Source organism: Aythya fuligula, chromosome 12, assembly GCF_009819795.1.
Source record: "Aythya fuligula isolate bAytFul2 chromosome 12, bAytFul2.pri, whole genome shotgun sequence".
NCBI classification, from domain to species: Eukaryota; Metazoa; Chordata; class Aves; order Anseriformes; family Anatidae; genus Aythya; species Aythya fuligula.
Window position 1 is genome coordinate 20,560,630 of NC_045570.1, and position 25,467 is coordinate 20,586,096.

Here is a 25,467-nt window from a genome sequence, read left to right on the forward strand (position 1 = left end):
GACTTTGAAGGTTATCTTGGAATAGCTTTCCAAATTGACTTTACTTTTCAAGTGCAGGAGAATTGATGGATGGATGGAGAGGTAGTCAATGAAATTAAATGTGGGCAACCATCTGCATAAGCGTAGATTTTTATACAGGGCATATCACCTGACGGTTTTACCTTTATCATGAAATGATTACATATTGTGTCTGCAGTTCTGTTACGATGATGAGCACAGTAGGGCTTTGCCTCTCTCAAGGCTGCCATCAGTCTGGTCTTGAAGAGTGGTTCACCTACGAGAAGCTGCTCATGGCTGTACTTGCCAGATGCTCAGGAGGGGGGATGCGAGGCTCCACACTGCTTGCTGGAAGATTCTTCTTTATCTGTTAAGAGCTTTTTGTTTGGATTCCAAAACTTGTTAAGTTTTTCCCTGCTCCTGGGAAAGCACAAACCAATCTGCCTAAATGTGCACACTCACTGCCATTTTTGGCATGTCTTCCAAGCAGCTTGACTTGTTTCACTCTAGTTTTTGCTTCAGGTTAAAAGCAAACTGGTGTGATCCCGCTCACATTCTTGCCACGAAGAAGATGGGAACTGGGGAAGTGAAGCCCTCGTTCCTTCCCACAGCACGTTGCCTGGGGCCGTGCCCGGTGTGCCCTCCTCCTGGGGCTCCTGGCTGAGGGAGCTTCATGCTTAATCTCCAGCACGAACACATTTATTTAAATAGCTGAATGAAAGCCTGATGAGGAATGCTTGCTTGCATGTATTAAATGCAGCATTAGCTCGTTCTTGCTTGTGCGGTGCCAAACTCACCTTTCTCTCCCTGCTCCTCAATCTTGTCTCCTTGCAGCCCCAGCCCAGGCAGCGGTCCTGGGCACAGGAGCAGGAGGTGCTTGTGGTGCTCATGGTGACTGGAGATCTCACGCTGTGGATGCTGAGGTTTGGAGAGGAGACGATAAGGAAAGGCCACAGTAGCACTGCTTTTGTGGTGCCTGCGCAGCCAGGTCTGACAGGAGAGAGTGAGTCGATAGAGAAGCAACGACACCTTAATTTCCAGTCCTATGGAATGTGATGAAGATAATAGAGTAAATTTTTTTTTTTTCAACTACAAAAATAATTGAATTTTCAAAGCAAATTTGTCTGCAATTTAAGGCTATTCTAAAACAACATGTACAGAGGCCGTTCCATTGGAATTTGAAGGACTCTTTCATTTATGAATTGACCAGATACGTTTTAAAAATGTACCAGAAACCACAAACAGATTTTCAAACCTGTTCCAGGACAAGTAAAATTTCTGTATGATTTACAGGATTCCTAGGGGGAATACTTCACAGTGCAAGTCTCTGTTTCTTCTGGGATTTAAAGAGGCATTTGTTATATGTGTTTCCGTATTTTAAGAAGCAGGTATTATTCCATGTACCGGTACCAAATGGTTTTGTCCCTAAATGGAAAGAGTTTTATTGCGCTGTTGATGTCACGGGTCAGGAAGCCAGGAGACACCTGTTTGTTTGGCTCTCGGTAAGAACTCTGTCTGCTGACATCTTCTGAGATTTATTCACACACTGGAAATTGCAGATGACAGTTTCTCTGACTTTCTTTTTAGATTCATGGTTTGCAAAGTTTTTTTTCTTAACGAACTGTTAATTCATAACAGTATCCACTAGTGATGTAAAATAAAAGTCTGCTTCTTTCCAAGCTGGTTTGCATTGTGCTGTAGTTTGCAATTTTTAAAAGTAAAGGATTTATTTCCTCCTCAGCTTTTTGTTTAGACCTCAGAATTTCTAAGGAAGATTTTTTTAACTTGTTTGTGGTTACTATTTGCACAACTGTGTGCAACATCTGACTGAGTAATTGTGTGTGCACTGCTGCATTTTTATAAAATGTGTTACCTTATCTGTCAAAACCCACATCTGCATCCCTGGCACATGCCGTGTCAGTGCAGGTGCAGTATGACCACCCTCTGCTCTGTTCTTGACTTTCTCTAAACACTCCCAGACACTGATGCACAGATTCACAGACGTGGGAAGCTTGCTTTGGTGTGAACCATGCACCTATCTAAAATTATAACATCATCTTGTCAGTATTGTGGTGTATTTGCATTTGTACAGCCTGTGAGCTTGAGCTCTGTGTGTAATGTGCCTGTGAGCAACACGTGTGTGTAATTTCAGACAAGAGAGGGACCTGCTGTGGGAACACGTACCTCCAGGTTCTGCTGTTGGCGCTCGCGCAAGCCTGCTGCTGCACGTGCAGGCTCGTGGCAGCGTGCGGGATGATCAGGAAAATTGCTTGGCAAGTTGAGAGGCTGTGCAAAAAGCAGACTTCCCCTCTTACAGGGTGATGGCCTGGGCTTTGGCGGACTGTAGAAAGCTGGGGGAAGTTAGTGGAAGGAGGTTGCTGCTGCACAAGGGGACGTGGCAGAGGTAAGGCTGGCGGCGTGTGAAACTGACTGCTGCAGGTGAACCTGGGTGCTGGACCTCTCATGTTGATTTGTATGGATTTTGGACATTTAGATGATTTTAGGCAAAACTGACTTGTGACTTTAAAGTGAGCTTTGTGGTTTGCTTTTGGAGTGCTGGTAATTTAATGACTTCGATGTGTGCGAGCAGGATTCTGCAGGGAGGGAGCAGACTGCACAGGAGCTGCGGCAGTGCTCAGTTCTGGCAGGGGTTTGGGGTGTGGTGGCCTCGTGCCTTGCCCTCGCAGCCAGTCTTGTGCTAAGCTCAGCTTGCCACAGGCAAGGTTCTTAATCTAAAGAAAGCCGTTTGTCAGAAAAGCCCGTGGAGATGACTAGGAGTATTTAATGAGATTAATTTATGAATCACCCCCAAAAGAAGTTGTCTTCTTTCCACTGACAGCAGATTGATGAGCACCGGGATGAAGTCCATGAGAAGCGAGTTAGCCTACACACCTGTTAACTAACCCAAACCTGTCTGCAGCTTTTCCCCATTTCTATTATTCCAGTATTGGTATCATTCTCTAGTCTAGTTACTCATGGACCAGGATCACATCCATTCTAAATATGTAAAAACAAGTAACTTTTTTTTTTTTTTTTTTTTTTTTTTAAATTTCTGCCCTGCCTGTATGGGACAGGAGACAGAGGTCAGGTGCAGGGAAGTGACAGGCTATAAGGAACAGCGAAGCAGCATCAGTACAAGAGGTGTTGTGAAGGGAATACCAGTGTCCTAAACGCTCTTAATCTGTTGCTCCTTTTTAATAGCTGCCTACGTAAAAATTATTAATAGTGGGTTCTCAGTTTTTATAACCAGATTTGGAGAAAGCACAAGGCCTTTGAAAAGCTGGCAGGCAGAGAGCAGAAGCAGGCACCTCATGTGGCAGAGCTGGGTGGCAGGCTCGTGACCCTGCACGAAAGATGCCTGGCGGGGCAGGGGGCAGTGGCGAAGAGGCACGGAAGAGAAGAGAATCCGCTCGTGTCTGAGGAGGGAGAACAGGTGGCTAATGGAGGGCTGCGGAGATGTGTGATGCGCTCCAGGTGATGGATGGGGAAATTATCTTTGCAGTAACACTCCAGATAGGCTGTGAACAGAGCAAGAGTGCATTTGTCAAGGACAGAGGAGAGGATGTTGCAGTAATTGAGAAATGTCTCTCATCTTAAGACTAGGAATTTCAGGCAGCCATCCCCTTGAAATTCACTCTCACTGTGTGGGATGCCCCTTACTTTCAAAGTGCTCAGTTTTTGTCCCATACAAATATGTGAATTTTAATTGTAAATGAAGATTAATGGCCATTACAGACCTTTTGTTTGATTCTGAAACATTCTTCTGTTGTATTCAGGCCATAACGTTGTGGTCTCCTGCAGTCTCACATGGCAGGTTTTGGTTTTGTGTGTTTTGTTTCTGTAGGAGTATAAGCAGACACGTGCTATTTGCTGCTGCAAATATTCAGAGATTTGACACCTCAGTCTGGCAAAACACTCCGGTCCTTTCTGTAGCTAGCTAACACAAAGAGCATCATGCTTTCAGATTTTCTACTCAAACATTTTAATCCCTTTTACTTCTGAGCAATACAAAACACACCCATAGTTTCATGAAGTATGTTCTTCAGTAGTTTAGAAATAAAGTTGAAATGAGAAATTATCACTCAAAGGAAGCACTAATTTGGTGAGTGCTTGTGGGGACAAGGAAAAAAGGGCGAGTGAGGCTGCGGCAGGGATACCTGGCTCTGGTGACCGTGGAGATTGCGTTCGTATTCTTGACAACTGTGACTAAACATGAAATGGTCGATGCCTCACTGGGAGGTGCCATGCTGTAATCAGCACAGGCAGCAGGTGCCCAAGCACACCAGTGCCACCAGTCCCCTTCCAGCAGCAGGACCATGAGCAGGAGCACGGCTGTTCCCGTCCCTGTGGGCAGCAGGAGGGCACCAGTGGGCACGTGGCTCTGGGGCCGTGCTTGGACATCAAAGGTGAATGTGGACGGGAGGGAAGCCAGAGATAAAAAGGACCATAAGGCTGAAACAGTCCGCAGAGATATTACATGTTTATAGCAGGGTCTGTGGGAATAATGGGTGTTTATAAATGAGTTCAAGGGGATAATGTGTATTGAAATATGAGTCTGGAGGGAGAGTACGTATTCAAAAACTATCTACTGTATATAGCATAATAATCCCAGTATTTCATAAACTCATAGGAAAGTATTAAATAAAAATAAATTACAAATGTCTGTGGCTTGATTGCAAATCATTTCAGAGAAAAGGCAAAAAAAATCCTTTGCAAAATGTGGAAACCATCTTGTGTTAAACAGCACCAGAAAAAAAAATTATAATTGTAAAAAGTAAATGTCAGTTATAGTTATTACAGTGGCCATGTTGTTTCCAATAACAATTTGGCATTTTATTTAGTCTGTAACAATCTACAATTTAAATTTAAAATAAAGATTTTTCTTTTATTTCCCTCTGAAGTTGTGTGCCAAGCACAGCAGAGCAGAATGTAACATCTGTTGATGATTAAAACAAGCTTTCCTATGGGCCCTGCATACAAAGTAAACATGGATTTTATCCATAGTCAACAGCATTTACAAATGTAAAGGGAGGAAGCTACTGAGTTTTTGAAGAATGAGCTGTGAGAGAGGAAATATAAGTATGGGACGGCAGATGGCGATAATTAGTTCCATATCGTGAAAGGCTTCTATTAAAAAATGAAGAGGACAGAGTCCTGTACTATGCTGCTGTTTTATTAAAGCACCCTTTATTTGCCACTATTGCCCCAGCCGAGCAGCACCTCCCCTCGCCAGTGCGTGGATGGCCCCGGCACAGCGGGGACGTGTGGTTGTGCCCAGCGGAGGCTTTCCTGGCTGCCCTGTAAAGTACTGCTGGCACCAGGCAGAATTTGGGAGGAACTTACTCTGTGAACCTATAGGCCAGTAATCCTGCATTTCATTCTGTTTTAATTTAGAATTAGGAGCAGGGTATGGGAGGTTAAAGGCTGCTCTGCCTTGGTGATTCCCTCATCTCATGCTTTGACCATTTTTAATTGCGTGTTGCCTGGTTCTCACCTAGGTGCTCAGTTGTCGTCATAAAGGGCTGCTTAGTTTTCTCTCTTACCAATGCTTTTTCCTGCTTCTAGTTCATACGTTTCTTGCATGGTCCATGTGTGTTTATTACATTACTCCACATAACCGTATTGAAGAGCTAATTATTGCTGCTGGAATCACTTCATTTCTTTGGTTTCTGCTCAGCCTTTGCCTTTTTTGTCTTACTTTGCTTTGATTTTTTTCTTTTTTATATTTTCCAGTAATACCTAATGTAGAGTACATTAAGTGACGTATCAAAATGAAATTCTAATTTGCTGTGATTTACCCACTTCACAGGGAGAGGACAAACCTCCTCTAGCTCCTACGGCATTAGTCAGTCCCAAGTTTGTGCAAGATTTTTTTTGATTTTTTTTTTTTTTTCAAATCTGGGCTGTTTTCAACAGAAGCTGTATTTTCTACTTTATTTCTTCATTCTTTCTTCCCCTTCCCCCCTATTTTGGAGCGTTCAAGTTAATACATTAGTTTGTGGATTTCTTTTTTCCAGCTTCTAATTGCAAGTTCTCCTTTCTGCACTTCCATCCTCCAATTTGCTTTCCAACTGGAAGCTGTTATAGCCGAGCCCCTAACATGGGCACCTGAGGAGCTGCCTTTGTAGCACTACAGAAACACACCAAGTGTTAATCTCTCTCTCTCTCTTTCCCCCCTTCCGTCATTTTATAATTACCCGAGGTGGTAACAGCTCTTAAGAGCCCAGTCTGTCACCCTGGAACCAAATGCTTTTCATTGAAAATTAAGGAGAGGCTTCAAAAGTTTTTGTTCTTTCAGCAGTGAAATATAGCAGTCCTCCAGTAGAAAGAGTATTTTGATGATGGATCCCATTACGCCGACTAATGTAGGATGTAAGTATTCTTTTGTGGTTAAGAAGAAACACAATGACTGGAGACGTGTACTTGCTCTCACTCCACGCGCGGCTTTGGAGGAGGCAACAACCCAGCCCCGTCCCCAGTGGTCCCCAGCCTGCAGCTCTGCTGCTCTCAGGGGTGTTGATGAACAACCTCGATGCTCTCCCTGAGCAGCACATCTGGGCAGCTGTTCGCCACGGCCGGGTGGTGCTGGGTGAGGAGGTGGTTATGACTGAGTTAAAAAGGAGGCAATTTGTCATGATAATATAAAAAACATACGTTAAATTTAAACATGAAATGCGAAAGGAAAAACCGTGTGGAATTCAAAATGGCTTTTAAATTGCTGAAAGAATATAGGTGAATAGTTTTAGGCGAAATAAAACTAGATCAAACCAAAATAAGCGTCCAGATCTGCTGAGACATATGTGTTGGGCAGAGTTTTCCTAAACTCACAGCTTTAGCAAAGTCTTCAGGTAAAAGATATTATACTTAAATGTCCAACTTCAAAGAGAAACGGCGGCAGAAGCTGCTGTGCCTTTATTTTTAATTAAAAATTTGAAAGTCTTACCTGAGTGGACCCTAAAAGTTTAAAAAGCAGAAGGCAAATAAAATGTTATGTCTTTTGATGTCTTTGAAGTTGAATCGTACAGTTGCTGGATCCCGTTTCCTTGTTTTTTTGGACACATTTGTGGGTGGGAATCCTGCAGCGGGGCAGTGATGATGTAGCAGCAGTTGCAGAGGAGTGCATATAGTGGGAGGGGGGGCTCGTGGCTGCCCTGCCAGCACCAGCTCCTGCAGGAGCACAGATCCCCTCTGTGCTCTGTGCCCTCCAGCATGGCAGAGCGGTGGTGCTGGCATCACAGGGCTGTGTTTTGCTGTGGCACTTCAAGGAAAAGCCAACCAGTACTGCTTCCCATGGCCTGCTGAGCAGTGCTTCCCCAAAGCCCTCTGGATACAACATCGAAATAGGCCATTTGAGCTGGTGCAATGAAAGTGCAACATTTTAATTGGCTTTATTACATTGCAGGATCAGAATATGCTCTTAAAAAAGGATACGTGCAAAAGCCCCAAACCCAGCCCCTGTAGTCCCTGTTCGCCTGTCTGGGAAGGGCAGGGCAGGGCAGGCAGTGGTACACGGCTCATCATGTTGGCAAGGAACTTGGCCTCTGCCCAGCTTTCACCATTTTCCATGCAATAATGATACTGGGGGCCCAAACGAGTATTGGAGCCCTTCCAGCAGATGATTGTACTCCATCTGCTGGCCTCATTGTGAGGCTGCTGGAGAGCTGAGTGCTAGCCCCAACCTCTCCACGATGTTATGGAGTGCTACCAGAAGGCCACCAGACAAGCTCTGTCTTTCCTTTTAAATAACCAGCTTAATCATTCTCTGCTTGTAATTAAAATGTTGAGTTAGTCACATATGTTGTAAATCTGCTTGTGGGGAACTTATTTAACCAATAAAAATTAGCCTGAAGTTGGGTTTACCTGGGCAACTGGGAACTAAACCCTAGATGCATCAGCTCCGATCCCTCTGCCCAGCACAAAGCCCCTGTTCCTCAGGAAGCTCACGCAGAAGCTAGCCAAAGGCCAGCCCCAATCCCCTTTAATAAAAGCCATTACTTCAGCTTCTGCGCAATTTGGAGCCAGGCCACAACATAGGATGGAAACACCTTGTAACACTTACAGATGATCTCCTGCTTTCGGTGGAATGAGGCCAAACTTCCGTTCAGCTTTCTTATTTCTCTGCCGCAGCTTGCGAAGTGTTTCTGGTCCGAGGGGCGGCGGAGGGAGCACAGAGGCCAGGGTGCCTCCACCACCGCGTGCTCACTGCGAGGGGACAGCTCCTAGCACCCTTAAAACACATCTTACTTGTGCTGCTGGGATAAACTGGACTCGTGTGCTAACACAGTATGTGATAAAAGGTTTTCCTGTGTTTTGCCGTGACTTTCTATCAGCGGTGTGACCCAGTCCTCCGAGATCTACTTGAGAAGATCAGCTCGGGTGAAGGCTGGGGCTCATCACCCTTAAACCAGTGCATGGCGGCGTGCTGTGGGGTGTGGGGTTGCTGGACCCGGTGCCCCCTGCGTGCTGTTGGGGGCTGCATGGGTACACCGGGCACTGCTGTGCCGAGCAGGGACAGCTCTGCCAGGAGCCGGCCACGCCGCACAGCCACCTGCGCCCAAAGGCTCTGGCTCAGAATCAGTCAATTCAAACAGCGCTATGAAACCTAAAAAAATCAATGTTTGCTCAACAAGACTCTGTACAAAACATTTGTGACTTGAGTTAATTTTATTCCCATCCTCTAATATTTTATTGATCAAATTCTATATTAACTTTCATTACTTTCTGCTGAGGATTGATGTCAGGTTAAGTAACCTATAGTTACAAGTCATCTCACTTGCTCTCCGTGAGTATGGATATAATCTTCACGCTTTTCCAGTGTTCTGCAATTTCCCTGGTATGTTAACTTTTTTCAGTTCATATTGACAAATTAGTGATCTCTCCCGGCAACTCTTTACGACTTAGTAGCATGAGGCATCCAGAGGCCATCAGATTTTAGATTGTTTAATGCTCCCCTTGGCTAGAAATAGACCCAGACTAGTTCATTGTCTTCATCTGATTTGAGTGTGCTGTCTGGGTCTTTCCTAACAAAATGTTTATTGACCAGTTCTGCCCTGTCTGTACCCTTATTAATAACATGATCATCTCCGCCTAATAATAAACCAGTTATGTTCTTAGAATTTCTTTTCATTCTGATATCCCTAGCACTCCTCCTCACTCTTCTTAGTTTGTCCAGTCTGGACTTTGGCATCCTGTGCTGCGTTCTGTCAGTGCTCTAACTGAAAAACCTCTGAAAGTGCTCTGCCTCCTTCTTCTTCTCCCTCCCACCACACGGCCGGGCTGGCCGGGGTTCTCCCCACAGCAGGCAGCCCGGTGGTGCAGATGGCCCATGGTGGTGGCAGCTCTGCAGGATGCTCACAGGCTCCCTGGTGCCAGAGCCCAGTCCCCTCCTCGAGGCGGTCAGTGGCCTGGGCATCGCTGAAAGTCTTGCAGAAAGAAGTCAGTAGTTTTTCTCTTGAACCACCTGCTGTAAGACTGAAGTATATTTCTGAAAGGAACAGAGATTTCTTGTGGTTGATCCTGAGCTGGGACAGACTGCTAGGAAGCAGAGACCATTAGCTCTCTTCTGCCCCATGTGCGATCCTCTGCTTGCTGAGTAAGCACAGAGCAAGCATTCCTCCTCCTTGCTGTGATTAAAACTGAGTGACTTTCGGTCTTTGGAAGGAGAGATTAAATTGTCAGTGACTTCTACAAGTGAATTCAGAGTCCCAAGAACAAATAATGACATGACTGCTTGCCAAAAAATCGCCTTACAGCAACTTTAAAACACTCAGATGTTGACAGTGTTTGAGGTTTTGTTGTTTATATAAGTCAGATGGTCTGCATGCTACGTTTAAACAGGTATGCAGGCAAGATTTCTCCTTTGCATTTATGGTTTGATTTTTTTAACTGATTGTCAAGATGGCAATCTCCTTTTGGATTATTCTTTTCTTTTACTGCAATAAAATACCTACCTTTAGGTTGCTCTGAAGTTTTCTCTTTGAATATTTAAAAGAGAAATGCTTGGAAGATTTATGGGTAAGATAATAAAGAAGTATCGCAGCCTGAAATTGGAGGGTTAACTGTGCTGGCTTCCTTCTGATCCACACAGAAACCACGGGAACAGCCAGGACTGGTGTGTGCGCATCTCTTGAAAACTGGCTGCCACTTCGTGAAGATTGCTGGGCTTAGCTGTAAATAGAAGACTATTATGTGATCAGCTTTCCACCAGCAATCTAAGTTTCTTGAGTGCTCTTTAGTGGGAAAAAGCTGCTGGCATTACAAAAGTGATGTACAGGGAGGCAGGCTCAAGGTAGCCCTGCAGATGTGGGGTTTGTGGTAAGGAGCTCTGACCTAATCTCAGTCCTACCCCAGTATTTGTGGTGGCACCAAAACAGTTGTTGTTAAATGATTGCCACTGATATGTCAGGGAGGGGAAGGTAACATTTCCTGCACGTTACTTTCCCAGCCTTCAAACAGTACCTGAATTTAGCCAACCTAGACTGCAAGCTTTCTCTCCCAGTGTGCTCTTGGTGGAAGTTAATTCTTCTGGTGTAGCTGGAAGTTCTGTCTACTGGATGGAAAACTCAATAAATGGCCAAAGACTGAGAACAGTAATGGCAAAATGTTTAATTTTGTGTTGGCATTTGATGTACAGCCATGTGACCCGTCCAGAATTAATTCTATGCATTTCCTTTAATAACTTCTAATAGCCTGAGCGATGAAGTAAACATCATCAGACTAACTTGGAAGAATGATGAGTAGTGAGGAGTTTTATACAGGTATAATGTCAGGTTATTTATAGAAGTTAGAAGCAGGAAGGGGAAAAATGAAATTCAGCCTTGAAAAATACAGATGATATAGCTGCCTGTGTATGAAAGTAATAATCCATCACGGGTATATTCAATAGGAAGGAACCCGAGCTGCAGCAATGCTACCAGACATTTCAGGGCAACAATAGGCAGCAAGTTAGGTATGAGTTTGCAATGTCCTACAGGAAAAATGACCAGTACAGCTAAAATCGTGCTGAGGAGCAGGAAAACAACGGTGCCCCCCACCCTGACCCAGGCTGCAGCTGGGGTGTCAGGCCCCACTCCGGCACTGCCCCAACGCCTTCCTGCGAACAGTCGGGAACAGGAAAGCAGCAAAGAGAGCTGGGGACCCATAAAGCTGACGTACGAGAAGACATTGAGTACATTAAATTTTTGCAGCTTGTCCAAGCAGTGGCTGAGAAGGCACACTGACACACAGAGATGCCAAAGGCTGTAAGCAGTGGTAGAAAGATCTGTTAATCTAGCAGGACATCCAGCTCACAAACTGGAGGTGAGGGGCTGAATTTAACAAACGATGTTTTTATGTAATAATAGGGAAAGAAGAAACCAATCATGAAATCTTAAGACCTTGTGGTCGCTCACAATCCTGTTCATTGTTTTAAGATGTCTGTGTGGTAAACAGGTGGGAAAACAACTCCATGAGTGCCAGCAAACCCCACACCAATGGGATGGAGGTGATGATGACAGTTGTCTCTGCACTTCCTTCTTTTCTGGCTGTTAACTAAACAACACGGTTTTGGGATACATAATGAAGGAGGTTCCTTTGCAGTAAAGGAAAGGTTATAGGTGTCTCAATACATGAAACCAATGCCAAGTCTGTCTTAAAATAAGACATGTAAGTTGCATGCAGTGTCCATGCTGCAGAGATACTGGATGGAGGCTCTGTGCTCTCCCCTTCTCCAGCAGAACACACCGAATGGGTTTTCCATTTCTGACCACATTTTGGTGTGTGGAGTGCAGGGAAATGGCCTGCTCCGGGTTTCACTCATGAAGAATAGGGAAAGGGGCCACCTGAGGTGGACAGTGAGGGACAAAGCAGGGGCTGGTCTCCCAGTGACCCCATGGGCACTGAGGCAGCTGCTGGGGGCTGCTGTGCCCCATGTTCCTCCGCCTGGTGGCACTGCACATGGCACAAGCATGGGGCCCTGGTGCTGCCCCTGGACACCCAGATGGATGGATGTGCTCAGGTTGCATGATGCCCACTCTTGCTGGTTGGCACTCATCTCACTTCTTGTCCACCCCAATACTCCCTTGAGCGCAGGCGCTGCTTTGTTCAAGTGTTTGTCCTTTGCCAGAGTTGTTTATTCATTCATTTTTTTGCCCTGACATTTTCTGCCTGTCTTTCCCCTGCTGCTCCTGGACGGATTCCTGTCCCTGCAGCTGGGTTTGTGCTGGTGCTGCTGGATCTCAGCTGCAGCAACATCAGGAAGCCAGAGTGACTGCTCCATGGACAAGACATGGAAAGCCTCCAGTGGTTAGGAACGGGGGGACGCTTGCTACCGCAAGCTCATTTTCACAGCAGACATGCTCCCAGCACCTTCATTCCACTGGGGGATGAAATATAACGCAAATCTTTAATAGAAGGTAAAATTGAAAGTGCAAATATTGAGCATGACTTGTAGTGAAAGAAATTGCAAGCTATGAACCAAAAAAACATGCAAACTGTAAGTGCTTAGCGAAGGTTAACAATTATGTGCTCTGTTCTGTTTCCACAGTTCATATTGTTTCAAGCAGCGCGATGTGGGAGAGAGTGTCTCCTTTCCTGTTGTCCTTCTGCTAATGGCATGATGAATTTTGATTACATTGCAATTGCATCCCTACAATGGGGAAGGCCACAGCAACGATTTGGGACATCAGTTTTCCTTCTGCCAACTTTCAGGAGCATTTTATAGGATTAATATTCAATAAAAACCCCTTAACATTAAAAAAATGCTTAGTCCCACAATTGTTATTAAATTCTTTTCCTGTGCCATAATGCGGATGCTTTGATCTAAAGTCCTGCAGTTTCTGGAAGGAGCTTGCGTGATTACGATAATGTGCAGTGCTCTTTCTGCTATTCCTATAGGGAAAATAAACCCCACATTAGTTCCATATTAGTACCTGACTTGGAGAAGTTAAAAAGTGCCAGAAAAAGGTTAACCAGAGTCAAGTACACATAAGAGAGCTGTGATTATTAGTGTTAAGGGAGCCATTTGAAAAAAACATTTCTGCTTTTACAGAAGAATTTATTGGTGTCTTTGCTTCTGGCTGCTTTATGCATTTTAATAAAGCAGTAGCAGCAGTAATAGGGTGTGGGAGTTGGTTACGCCCGTGACCAGAGAGCTGCCCTGCGGACACTGCCCCGTCCCTGCTGCGGGCAGCACTGCTGCCAGCCCGCTGTGGGGAAGGGCCCAGCACCAGCACTGCACAGATGTGTGTGCACAGTCCTGAGCACAAACTGTGCTCAGGCTTCCCAGCTGATGACCGGGATCCATTTGGAGAGCCACTCAAATGGAGACAATAATTGCCTTCATGCATTTGGAGTTACACGCGGCCTACAAGCGGCTTCTGCAATTGCCCTGCCAAACGTCTGGGATTATTTTGAAAATGCACTCTATTGGAAACAGCCCCGGTCCCAGGATGCAGCAGCACAGTTAGGGTAGCACTCGGGAGCCTGCTGTAAGCAGTGGGGCCCAGAGATGCATTTTTTGGTAAAACACATGTTGAAGTTCTCATTGCACGGGGTCCCACTGCTGGCTACCGAGGAAGGGCCCGTGTCCTGCTGGGGTCCCCTCTGCTGGTCCTTGTCAGAGACAGGTGCTGGGACGGATGGATCCAGGGTTCAGCCCCAAAGGGCTGCTGTTGCATGTGTTACCTCTGTACAAAACTTCATCACAGAACTCGATGTTTTTAAGGAGCAGATGGAAGTTGCATTTCACTCTACTTTGCTGTAGCTGGACAGCTAACAGGCGTGCACCGTCCACTGCAGATTTGCCCTCTTCAGAGGCAGGTCAATGATTTAAATTCCTTACTAGACCACATGCAGCAGTTAACGCAAGGAAATCATGTTTAGTTTTTACAATGGTTTGTTTAAAAAGACATGTATGAAATGCAGGCAGCCAGAACAAGAATAAACAGTGTATGGCTTACACAGCACATAGCTGGAGAAACACAGACACGCTGGGCACATGTGGAAACCACATGAACATGCAGGTTCTTGTATTTAAAACATTAGCAGTGTTGCTCTATTCTTACTGCTTTGTGATTAGTTTGAGTTGATTTTCCTTTGAGGCATCTTTCTTGCTGGAGGTTTGCAGCCTGGATGCCTGCCCTATCTGATATTTTCCTGGCCTTTTTGTGACCGTAAAGCCTGCTTAGTCTGTACGGGACGTTCCTTTGTCTGTCCACCCCTTCTGTCTCTCCTGTGTCTTTTCCCCTTGCCTCCATCATTTGCAGAACATCCCAGCGTCTGTGGAAATCATCATCTCTCCATACGTTTGTGTTTCACAGCAGCTGAGCTGGAGTGAGCCATAGTAATGGTTCCCTGGAAGTGTTTAGCTGTGGAAGTTCCACAATTTTTTAATTTCAGTCCATCACAAATCTGTCATTTATTCCTGAAAAACATAGTTCATCCTTCACGACTACAACTTAATGCAAATCGGGCATACATCTGGAGGGTCAGATTTTACTCTATGATACACATTCCCTTTCTTCAAACATTTACTTTTCTAGGCCATTTCCTTTTGTTTTCACTCACTGATTCTGATTTAGGATCCCATTGTCTGGTGCCTATAACAATGCTGTTTTTTGGTAGCAGTAATTTTTCATGGGTTATGCAATAGTCCCATTCATCCGTTTGGGGGAATCAGGAAAGCATTTTGCTCCACGGGTCCACGAGCCCACCTGACCTTGCACATCTGGAGGGGCTCGCGTCGCCTGTTGTGCACCGGGACGAGGATTCTGATGGAAGTACTTAATTCTCAAAGCAGTGCTGGATCATGATAAATCCTTTGTGAAATGTGGATTTACATTTAAGTTTCTTTCCTCCCACTGTCTGTCGGATGCTTTACTCGGCCTCATTTCCACTGTCCCAAGTCTAAGCCCCTAATCCCCTCTCGTGATGCTTCAGCTTGAGCTGAGACTCCTCTGTTGCTCCTTCATTTCAGAATTTCCCCAAGCCCATTCTCTGTCTGGGCCCTCCTCCCTTTCTCAGCCAGCATCCCTGCCACTTTTTCCAGGTTTGTCACTCTCTGCCACGTTCACACTTTTTGTCAATCTCATTTTCCAACGGCTGCTCCTACGCAGGGACCTCCCTGAGGCGTCACTCTGCTGTTGTGCCCACTGCCTCGCACCACGGGCAGCCCTCCCGGCCCCACGTGGACAACACATCCCCCACCCACAAAAAGCAGCTCTCAAATCAAAGAGGGAAATAAAACACCAGGGACTTAATGGCAGGCTTGGAGCAGAATGTTTTTTCATGCGCCGCCCCTGCAATTTCCCCCTTTGTTTTAAAGGGAATGACTTTACCAAAAATAGGCAAAGGAAGAAAATAAAGTTTAAGGCTTCTGGGAATGAGCCAAGTTTTCAATGCTGAAAATCAATTATTGCCTGATATTTTAAAGTTAAGATCACTGCACTCTGGCAACAGGCCAGTTCATGCCTGGTCACCTGCTTTGTTCTCTTCAAAAACTCTTGTGAACACAACTTTTTATTTCCAGCAGAGCTCTGAGTTTCAAGAGCGTGCTGGTTCCTCCGGTCAGAACTGCTGGCAGAGGAAGGTGACTTCTTACAACCATCTGTGTGTTTTGCAGGGTTACCGATAACAAATAAAATCATTACATGAAATAAAATGATTGCTTTTGGAAAGAATTGCAAGGTGGCATAATTAGACACGGGGCATTTTTAAGGTTACTTTACTACTTTGGAACTGCAAAAGATGGAAGTAATTTATTTCATCTTGGTAATGCTCCTCTCTGGTCTAGCAATTTATCAGAAGTGTTAATCCAACAAGCAGTGAGTGTGTGCACGGTGGGAGGGGGCAAGGGGAACGGAGACAGCAGTGAGAGCAGGCATTTAAAATGAGCTTGGAAATATTGTACATCTCATTAAAAATGTAATCATGCATAAAATGAGATCAATGAAAATTTATCTAAAAGTGCAAGGAAAAGGCGTTTTCTGGTATGATACTGGGTATAATAGACTGGATTTTAATTTAGTCAGTTGGCAACAAAAATCCCTCCAGGCTAAATAAAACAGTTTCCCTCCCAGTTATTGTATGGACAGCTAATTTTCTGCACCTTTCCTTCTAATATTCACCCTTATCTCTTGCTGGATAGAGGTTTCAATATACTGTGGAGTTTGTTTTCTTTACATTTTCTATTACTGCAATTTAATTTGCATGATAAATGATGAGAGGTAGAAAGATGATAAAAAGAAGCAGAACATTTCTTTATTAATTTTGTTTAAATTAGTGTAACTTTTCACTGACTGTGCTTTTTACAGAGAAAGCCTATGTAGGAATTATTTTAAGGCTCTGTATCGCAGCTAGAAAAAAATGCCAGACTGCACAAGGTGCTTTCCACCCCGCGTGCCATCCTGCAGGTTCTTGTTTCTCTTGTTTCCACATGCTTGCTTCGTGCTTCACACCATGCCTGATGACACCTCTGGGCTGTTCTTGTGAAATCACTTGTGACTTGGGTGCAGCATCGGTGATACAGGAATGATGTGAGGTGTTTTTTAAACATGGATGTTGGTGTTGGTTTGGCAGCATTTGAGTGTGCACCATCAGAGACCATTGGCAGGGATTTATCATGAGTATTTCTGCTTTCCCAGCAGGGGACTTGGAGGTGCTGGTGCACATGACCCCGCTCTGTGCACTGCCCTGGGCTGCTCCACTGGGATGGGGCTGGGGACAGGGTGTGAGAGAGGGACACAGGACTGGAGCCAGCATGGCTGCTCTTGGCTTCAGCTGCCACCTGCTGAAGAGTTCCAGCTTTTGGGAGATTGCTGCTCAGCATCTGGACAGACAGGTGCCTGGGCTCATTGCTAGCAATAACAAAGCGATGTCCAAATGTGTGCAGGCAAAGCTCGCCCATGCCTGCTCTGAACACTCTGCAGCTCATTCCTCCTGAGAAGTGTTTGAGATTTGGATGGTGACCCACATGTGATGTGTGGATGTGGGTGCAGCTCCTCTGTTTGTCTACCTGCCCATAAATTTGCTGTCTTGCCTTGCAGTGGCAACTTGTACAGCCCTGACCTGCACTGTGCTGGCAGCTCAGTGTTTGATCGACTTCATTCATGGCTGTTAGTTTAAAATACCTGTTCATCCCAGCACTTTCTTCCCTTCCTTCCACTTGCATGGAAACACATTTCCCACACTCTGCCTGACACGGGCTTGTTGCAGTGTGTGGCTGCCCTGCTGCCCTTGTGTCTGGGAAGCACCTTTCCTCACAGCGCTGCCAGTCCAAATCCCACTGCCACAACACCCTGCCCTCAAGAAAACACACATTTGCATGTTTATCAGCATGTTTGTACAGGAACACTTAGGAAGAGAGGTATATATAACACTGTGATTGCTTAACATTTTCCACTGTGGCCTTTTTGAGACTTTTTTTTTTCCATAAGCTTTAATTCTGTTGGAGTTTTCTGCAGAAATTTGTAAAGCTACAAGAAAGGGCACCAGCAATGGAGGTTTGCCGTAGATGCCCTTCTTTCCCTACTTTTCTATCTCCCAAGTGACATTTCATTGCAGTAGAGCTGAGTTATAAACTTTTGAAAATTGCCTTTTTCCTTCTCTGTGCTGTAAGAAAAATATAGGGAGCACAACAAAATAATAAATAAAAATTGTAATTCAAGCCCGTGCTGCTGCCTCAGCAGCCTGCTGCAATGCAGGCTGTGTTTATAAACAATCCTTGGTGCATTTTTTTTTTTTTGAAGAAAAGGTTAAAAGGAGATTATTTAAGTTTCAAATTCCAAAAGTTGGAAAATGCTGAACTAAGTTTTCCGTGAAGGCTTCTTGCCTGCTCCTGTGGCTGCAGGGAGCTCTCGCTGCAGCTGCATTTTGGGCAGGCGCAGGCGGCCCCGCGCAGACCCTGGGCTTCAACAAGGCAGCGCAGTCAGTGCTGGTGCTGGTTCTGATTAAGCAAGCAGAGGGTGTGATCACCAGCATTGTGGTCACTGTCACGGCTAGTTCTTGCGTGCTCACCTCCTCCCACCTCGCTATTACCCCACTGGCAGCAGCGCTGCAGTTCCTGATCTCCCCCAAGCTCGCTCCTGTCTCTTCCTTCACATCTCTGATGTCATCCTGCTCTGTTTTCAGCCCAATAATGCAAGCATGCCTTAGTCTGCCAGCATTAAAAAAAAAAAAAATAAAAAAAAATTCAGCCCACGAGCATTACTCTTCAAGTACTGCATGTCTTTGCTTCTGGATGTTGTCCTACCCCGTGTTCTGACCATGTCTCACTGACCATGTCTCAGTGACCACGCTGCTGCCAATGACCTGGCCCCTGCTCCCCCTGCACTTGGCTGCACTAAGGCCGTGCTTAGGCCAGCTCTATGACAAACGTGTCCTGAGGTGCTCCAACATCGTCCCCCAGCTGGTGCTGGGCAGCACCAGAACCCAGCCCGCACAGACCTTGGCGCCGACCCGCCTGCTCTCCCCACACCTTCCTTCTGTTTTCCATGGTTCCCTCCTCCCCGTGTCAGCCTTGTTCCCCTCTGGTTTCCTGAAAGTCTGAGTCCACTAAGATCAATGCTATTAATGGCTATGTTCAACTGGCATAATGCGGTAAATCGGGGCTTAATTTCATATATGTTCCTTATCTCCAGAGATTGCCAAATGCTTTGCAAAAATACCATATTGATCTATACGTGTAATATGACTGTATATGTGTTTGGACATCTACATTAAATAATTTATTCCTATATATAAGGAACTTGTCTTTTTCCATGTTTCATCCCAAAGAGTAATCAGATCAATATGTTTCAGCTGAGAAGCAGAAAATGTGATTGAGTTTTATGTGTTATGTCAGAGGATGAATTCTGCATTAGATTTCACTTGTTGCTGCCTGGCAGAGGCTAAGATCAGATCCTCCAGCACCACCAGTGCCAGCGTACTGGTGCCACTGGGAGGGACCGTGCACCCTGCAGCCCTGTGGGAGCCAGGGCTGCATTTCTGGCTTGCTGGGTAGACTGAAAGAGGATTTTCTCCTCTATCCCTCTACTTAGGCCCTCTGTAAGATGCAACGAGAAGGATCCCTCTTGCCTGAGCACAGAGCAGTGGTTTTGCTATCAACCCTTCTGGTCTCTTGCCCCCAAGGTCCCAGACGTGGTGCAGCTCTGGCCCTGCTCCCACAGCCTGACGAGGCTGAGCTGCAGGGCAGTTTGTAGGCTCTACTGGAGCTCCGGGTGCTGATGGTGCTTGCTCCTCACATCAGGCACGCTTTGAGTTGTCTTCATTGACAGCCAGAGGAGTTCAGGAGTGGCTGTTTTGCTTTCCAGGTTTGCAGTCCAGTGATAATCTCAATCACTGGGCTCCTCATAGTCTGTGACCCCTCCAATGTATGGCTGCTTGCTGTGCTTCAGGGGAAAGGAATTTTCCATCAGTTTTCCCAGGATAAATGTGGAACCTGCTGCTGAAGAGGATGTCTGAGAGCTGCTGGCTACTCATTGCTTAGCTCACTGCTGGCCTGCAGCTTCTGGAGAGTTTGGAGAAGATCTCCCTTCCTGACAGGGACCTGCTCCAGGGGTACCTAAATGTGAACAATGGATTGGGCCAGCCCTTGGGTGCTTGTCCATCAGCTTGTGTTGCACCTTCCACGCAGGAGGGGTGGCTGTTAGCTGTCAGGCAGGAGCAGGGATCAGAGCATCCAGCCTGACACCATTACACAGTCTTGCACCCTGGAAGGACAAACCCTAAAACTTTGGCCCACCCACAATTGCTGCCCACCATTGTGTAACAACTTGATTTTGGGCAGATTGTCTGCCCTTTACTTGGGGAGGTATAATAACTATGTGTACTTTAAAGGTTTCAGGGAAAAGAAATAATACTAAAACTTTGCTCTACAAAAATACAGAGTCCTTTGCATTTACTTTCTGCATGAGTTAGTTATTAACCTTTTGTCAGTTTGTTCTTATTCCTCCTTCCTCCTCTTGGCAGTACGTGCTGGGTTGCATGCAGTGCTGCACCATGCATGGCAGCCTCCAGGCACACTGCTCCTGTCTCAGAGCAGTGCTCTCCCCGGCTGACCGGTGCATGTAGGACTCAGCCAGTGCTCCGGTCGTGGACTGCTCCATCTGCCATGCTTGCTTTTAGGTGTCATGAAATGCTTTGCAGTTATTCCTAAAGCCAATCCCAGTTTCTTCTTCTGGGTCTTCCAAAGACATCACCGCACATAAAGCTTCTAATATTAAAACTCCTCATTTTATAGTTAAAATGAATATCATGGCCATTACACAGTACATTACTTTATGTTCTTCATATAATGGTTCAATGTGATCCATCTGGTTGGATGTTTGTGCTATGATGTCTTCCTCTCTATCCTGAGTGCACAGAGCATAACATGCTCTGATTTGCTCCCCCCGTTTTTCACTGATCACACTACCAAGCTGTTAACTACCTTAATTTTATTTGTCCATTCAAAGTTGGTGACTTTTTGGACTTGTGGTACTTTAATACACCAGCCTGTGACCTGTGATGTGTAGAATAAACTTTTAAAATCCAAATAAATTATGTCCAGTGTTTTCTTCCTGCCTGAAGTCTGTGTTACCTCTTTAAAAAATTCCAGCAGATTTGTCAAACAAGATTTACCCTTTATAAGACTCTGCTGGCTACTTTTCATATCAGCTCACATTTCTCCAGATGTTTTGTGATCTCATCACTTATTAATGTCTCCATGATTCTGTCTTTCGCTGAAGTTACACAGTTATTACTGGTTAATGTGGCTATGAACGTATAATCTCTTTCTTCCTTATTAGAATGCATCTGATGACAAGAATCTGCTCAGGACGTTTTTTTTTTTTTTAATCTTTTTTTTTTTTTTTTTTTTTTTTGGTCTCAGATTTGAGGGATTTAGAAATGCCTCCATGTTCTTAATCTGTTACTTCATTACTGTTACTTAATAATCTTGTCCAGAAGGACTTGGGATGTTTCCAGTAATGCCTGAGCAGAGGCCCCTGCCACGAAGAGCCCGTGATTTCAGTGATTTTTCTCTGGCGACCTTGTTGCCCCATCCAGCCACCATTTCTTCCCCACCTTTGGACTGTGCATACCCTCTCCTTTCCTACCTGTCCCCATTTAATTACCTACCATTTGCGTGTCCTTTGAGCCCCTGCAGTTACAGACACATTCAGTTTCCTCCTCTAGGCTTTTTTTTCCACAGGGCTCTGGCAGACCCAGCGGGCTCTGTGCAGTGCAGACAACAAAGAAGTTTCTCTGCACCACCAGAGGTAAAGAAATTGCAGTGAAAAATGCCCGGCAGCTGGTTGCCCGCAGTCAGTGACAGCCAGGGTGCTGGCGTTCCTTGGCTTTTTCATGGAGCCATCGCTGATGAGAGTAACTTGAGAGGAACTTTTGTGTTCCTTGTGCTCTTGGAAGTACAATTTCATGTAAAGTCTTGAATCCTGCTTAAGGGTGGAAACACCATTTGAGCCTTCCTTTTGTACAGTCAGGAGGCAGCATCTATAGACAGATACAGCAGCTGCAGAACCCATGAGGAGACGGCAGAATATACCTATTTGCTTTCCACCCTTTGAAAGAAACAAAACTTTGTGGGGAAGCATGAGAACTTTTTCCAAAGTTGTCCCTGCTTCGGGCCGGTTGGAGCGGCTGGGAAGGGAAGTATGCCCATGCAGCAAAATTTATGGGAAAGCCGTAAGCTCCATGAAGCGTATGGAATTTGGATCGGATACAAGTCAGCCTCTCCATTACATGTCTATGGCTCTCTGCATATTTGCGATTATCCTTATGAATAATGTAAGGTACTGCTTTCAGATGGGAGAGACTTCGAGAAGGAGTTAGGGAACATGTCTAAGTGCTGATAATGAACTCAGCATAAGAAAAGATAAAGCAATTTGTCAGTGGATAGAGAAGTGCAGTCTTACGTAGAGCCAATACGTTTCTGGGTAAAAGAATAAAACATTTTTTTTTTTCCCCCTTGTGGTCAGTGCTCCTAGAACAACCTTTTTTTTTATATACATATATTTTTTTTTAATGCAAGTTGAATGATTGGTGAGGAAGAAGCCAGATTTATGTCATTGTTCAGCTTAAAAATGGTAGCTCTTATTTTTAAACACTCTTATCTGTAAAAGTGGAATTTTGTCATGGCAGTGAGTTTTGATTTACCTGAAGATTGCTGTTGGACTTTTTATTTTGATTTTTTACGTATTTTTTAAAAATGTAAGATTTTGATTCCCAGAGCAAGAAGAATTCTTCATTCTCCTTTTCAGGAAAATAAATTCTTTACATAAACTCCTTGAATTTCTCTAGCTGGGAAACCCAGCAGGAGGTAAAGATGCTGGAAGCCATTTAAATGCTTCTAATGGGTAAGATGTTTACAGTTAATGGGCCAGGATCAGAAGGGTCTGTTGTGCGGAGGCATTTTGATAAACTCATCTAGGTCACCTGAGAAAATTGTACTTAAAATTCATCCATCACCTTGTTTCTGCTGGGTGGGGCACTGCAGCAACTGGATGCGGGTCGTTCATCAGAGAGGTAATGCATGCCTTCAGAACAGTTACTCCTGCATCTTGGAATAAAATAATTCTTCAGACAATTAGTATATAAGGAGACTATCAGGGAGAGAGGTTTAAATCTTTTCTGTATCATACTAGGATATTTTTAAGGGAGTGCTCTGAAGAGTTGATGCTAGTATAATACTGTAACGATTGTTAGGTTATACAACTACAGTCACTTCTACTACTATCTAAAACCTAGTAGCTTGGTGCTAGCTGTTTTGTGCAGAAAGTAAACAGAGAAGCTTTAGAAGCCCATCTCAGCAGCTGGTTAAGAATTTCCATTGATTTTGCTTATGCTTGCTTCAGCATCTGTTACTTTTTGTAGTGTCATCCTCCTGTTAGTTGTTAGGAAGGTTGCTGATCCCATTGCTGAAATGTTGCTGAGACTTTAGTTCTGTGGGCACCCAGAAGAAATGGGTTCTTGTTAGGTTGTGAGATGCTAAGGTCTGCCCATTGAGAGCTCACTGCTTATCTGAATGAACGTAAGATATTGCATGGAAGCGTTTCTTCACCACCAGCTCTGTGCCTGTGTTGAAGGTGAGAAAGTCTTCATGTTTACTGCAGGTTTGAAGCCTCCAAACTGGTGGTACAGGTCCTGGATTCTTTCTTCGTGAGCATGTGGCCTTGTGGAATAAGAATATTTTGAACCTTGAGGCTACCAAATCAGTCTGTTTCTCCTGCTGCAGCAATCATGTGGCAAGGGAAGGCAGGGGGAAGGTTAACTTCTAGTTCTGATTCATCACTTTTATTGGACTAAAATTCTTTTGTTTTAATGCACACTTGATTGAGCCAGCATTTATTGAAACAGTTATGGTTTGTAGGAAAAAAGAGACAGTTGAAGAAAGAACAAATGAATCTAATGTAAATCAAATACTTAACGCTTTTATAGAAACTACAAAGCCTTAAATGTGTATTCTTAATGGTAATTTTACAAAACTCCACTAGGCATCTTCAAATGGAGGTGTGACAGTGATTGTTTCAGTCTGGAGATGGCTTTCTTTTCACATGCTAATCATCTGCTCGTGGTGATATTTCTCAGTGTAGTTGCAGTCAGCGAATTGAATAATTTATGACATGAATTTTGTTGTAAATTTATTGTGTCACAAGCAGGTTGTAATTTCACTAACAGTACACTTAAGTTATTAAGTAAAAAAAAATAATGCGGTTGATAGGATAGTGCATTTGGAGGTTCTCTTGCTCCCTCCCCGACTAGTTCTCATCTTATATATTTTCAAACAGAGTATTTACCTAATTTTTATTCAGAATCTGATCTGAGAAGGAGAGAAAGAGGACATTAACATAAATGGGTTTGCATTTGCACACTATTGTTGAATCTGGTAGTCGTAAACAAATTACAGAAGATTTTATATAGACAGAAATAGCATTAAAATGGCACAGCTCCGTTGTAGTGCTGCCTTCCTTCCGTATTTGTTTCTGAGTAATTGTCCTCTGCTTACAAGTGATGAAGTGTTGAAGGTACAGACAAATCTGTGGAGAAAAGCGGAGCCTTTTGCTTCTACCCCAACTTTGGTGTTAAGATAATTGGGAGTCATTGCTAGAAAGTTGCTTCTGTCTTAAAAAGTGCAGGCAGCATGGGGAGTGCTGGGGGTGTGCAGCCACTCCTGCTGGTCCTGCTGCTGCCAGGCTGCACCAATGGTTCTGGTGGAGCTTTGGCTATGTCTGTGCCCTAAAATTGAAGTGTTTGGCTTGTTCTCACAGACTTTACCTCTTCCTTATTTCTTTGTGCCAGAAATGCCCACTTTCCTGTGGGTTGCACTGATGCTTCCTGTCATCATCAACACCATCTGCACGCTGCTTGGGGAGGGTGTTTCATGGGGGTCGCATGGAAGTGTCAAAGAGACTAAGCATGTGATCTCAAATACTGAGGACACCATGATGTAAGTAGAATATAAGAGAATAACACTCTAAATAGACTCTTTGTCAGGAATGAGAAGCCTCCATCACAGTCCCTCTTAGTTCCTGTGCTTGGTTGTTTCCTGACATTTGCCATCTCGTTTTTTGGCTTTGCTCCGCCAGCTCTGCTTGGTGTTTGCCAGAGCAGTGAGGCACTCCAGGTGTGTGCTGCTTGTGCAGTTCGTATTCTGGCTTATTAGGTGAAGTCTTGAGCAGAATCTGCAGGAGTAACGCAACTTTTCCTGCTGCATTGTACTTCTGAGCCTCTGTGGGAGTCCTGGAGGAATATATTGGTGAAACATCTGGAGAGCTTTTTGTTTCTACAACCTCAAATCAGCTAGTTTATTGTTTTAAAACTGTACTGTTGAAACTGTCTCTAGTTGCCAGTTGTTAGTCTCAGGATATGGGCATTTTTGGTAAGGTCTGTTCTTACATTATTTAGGTGGGCTGACACACAGGAATGTTTGCATTGCTGCAGCATCCCAAGAGCCTGGCTGTCCCCTTCCTTGTACTTTACTTTGCCCAGTTCCTCTCTGTTCTCTGCCCTTCCCTGGAGGTCCTGAAGTGGCACAGCAGGGGATGACCCAAGCCTGGGGGTCACAAGGTGGCTGGGGACCCCTCATGTGTCCCAGTGCTGCCAGTAAGGCTGTGGCAGCTGGGAGCTTTGCTGAGCTGGGGCTTCCTGAGCTGTGCAAATAGCATGAAAGGCAGAATGTTGCAATTGTTTGTTTAATTGTCTAAATGTGCCAACGTCAATACACATAATTACATAATATAAGCACTTAATTACTTAAGCTAAATATTTTTGCATCTTAGTCTAAAACTGCAATCAAAAGTTCTCAGTGGGGGGCAGATTTATAGAAGACTCTTCCTGATGGATGCCTCTAAATATTATTTTCTCTTAGGCATAGAGGTGACATAGGGCATGAAATCTAGAGCAGAACTGCATAACTTAAACCATTCTAAGCACAAGTTTCCCCATCTCGGGTTTTAATGGCGATCCTGAGACTAGCTGTGAAGCCGGTGAAATTAATGA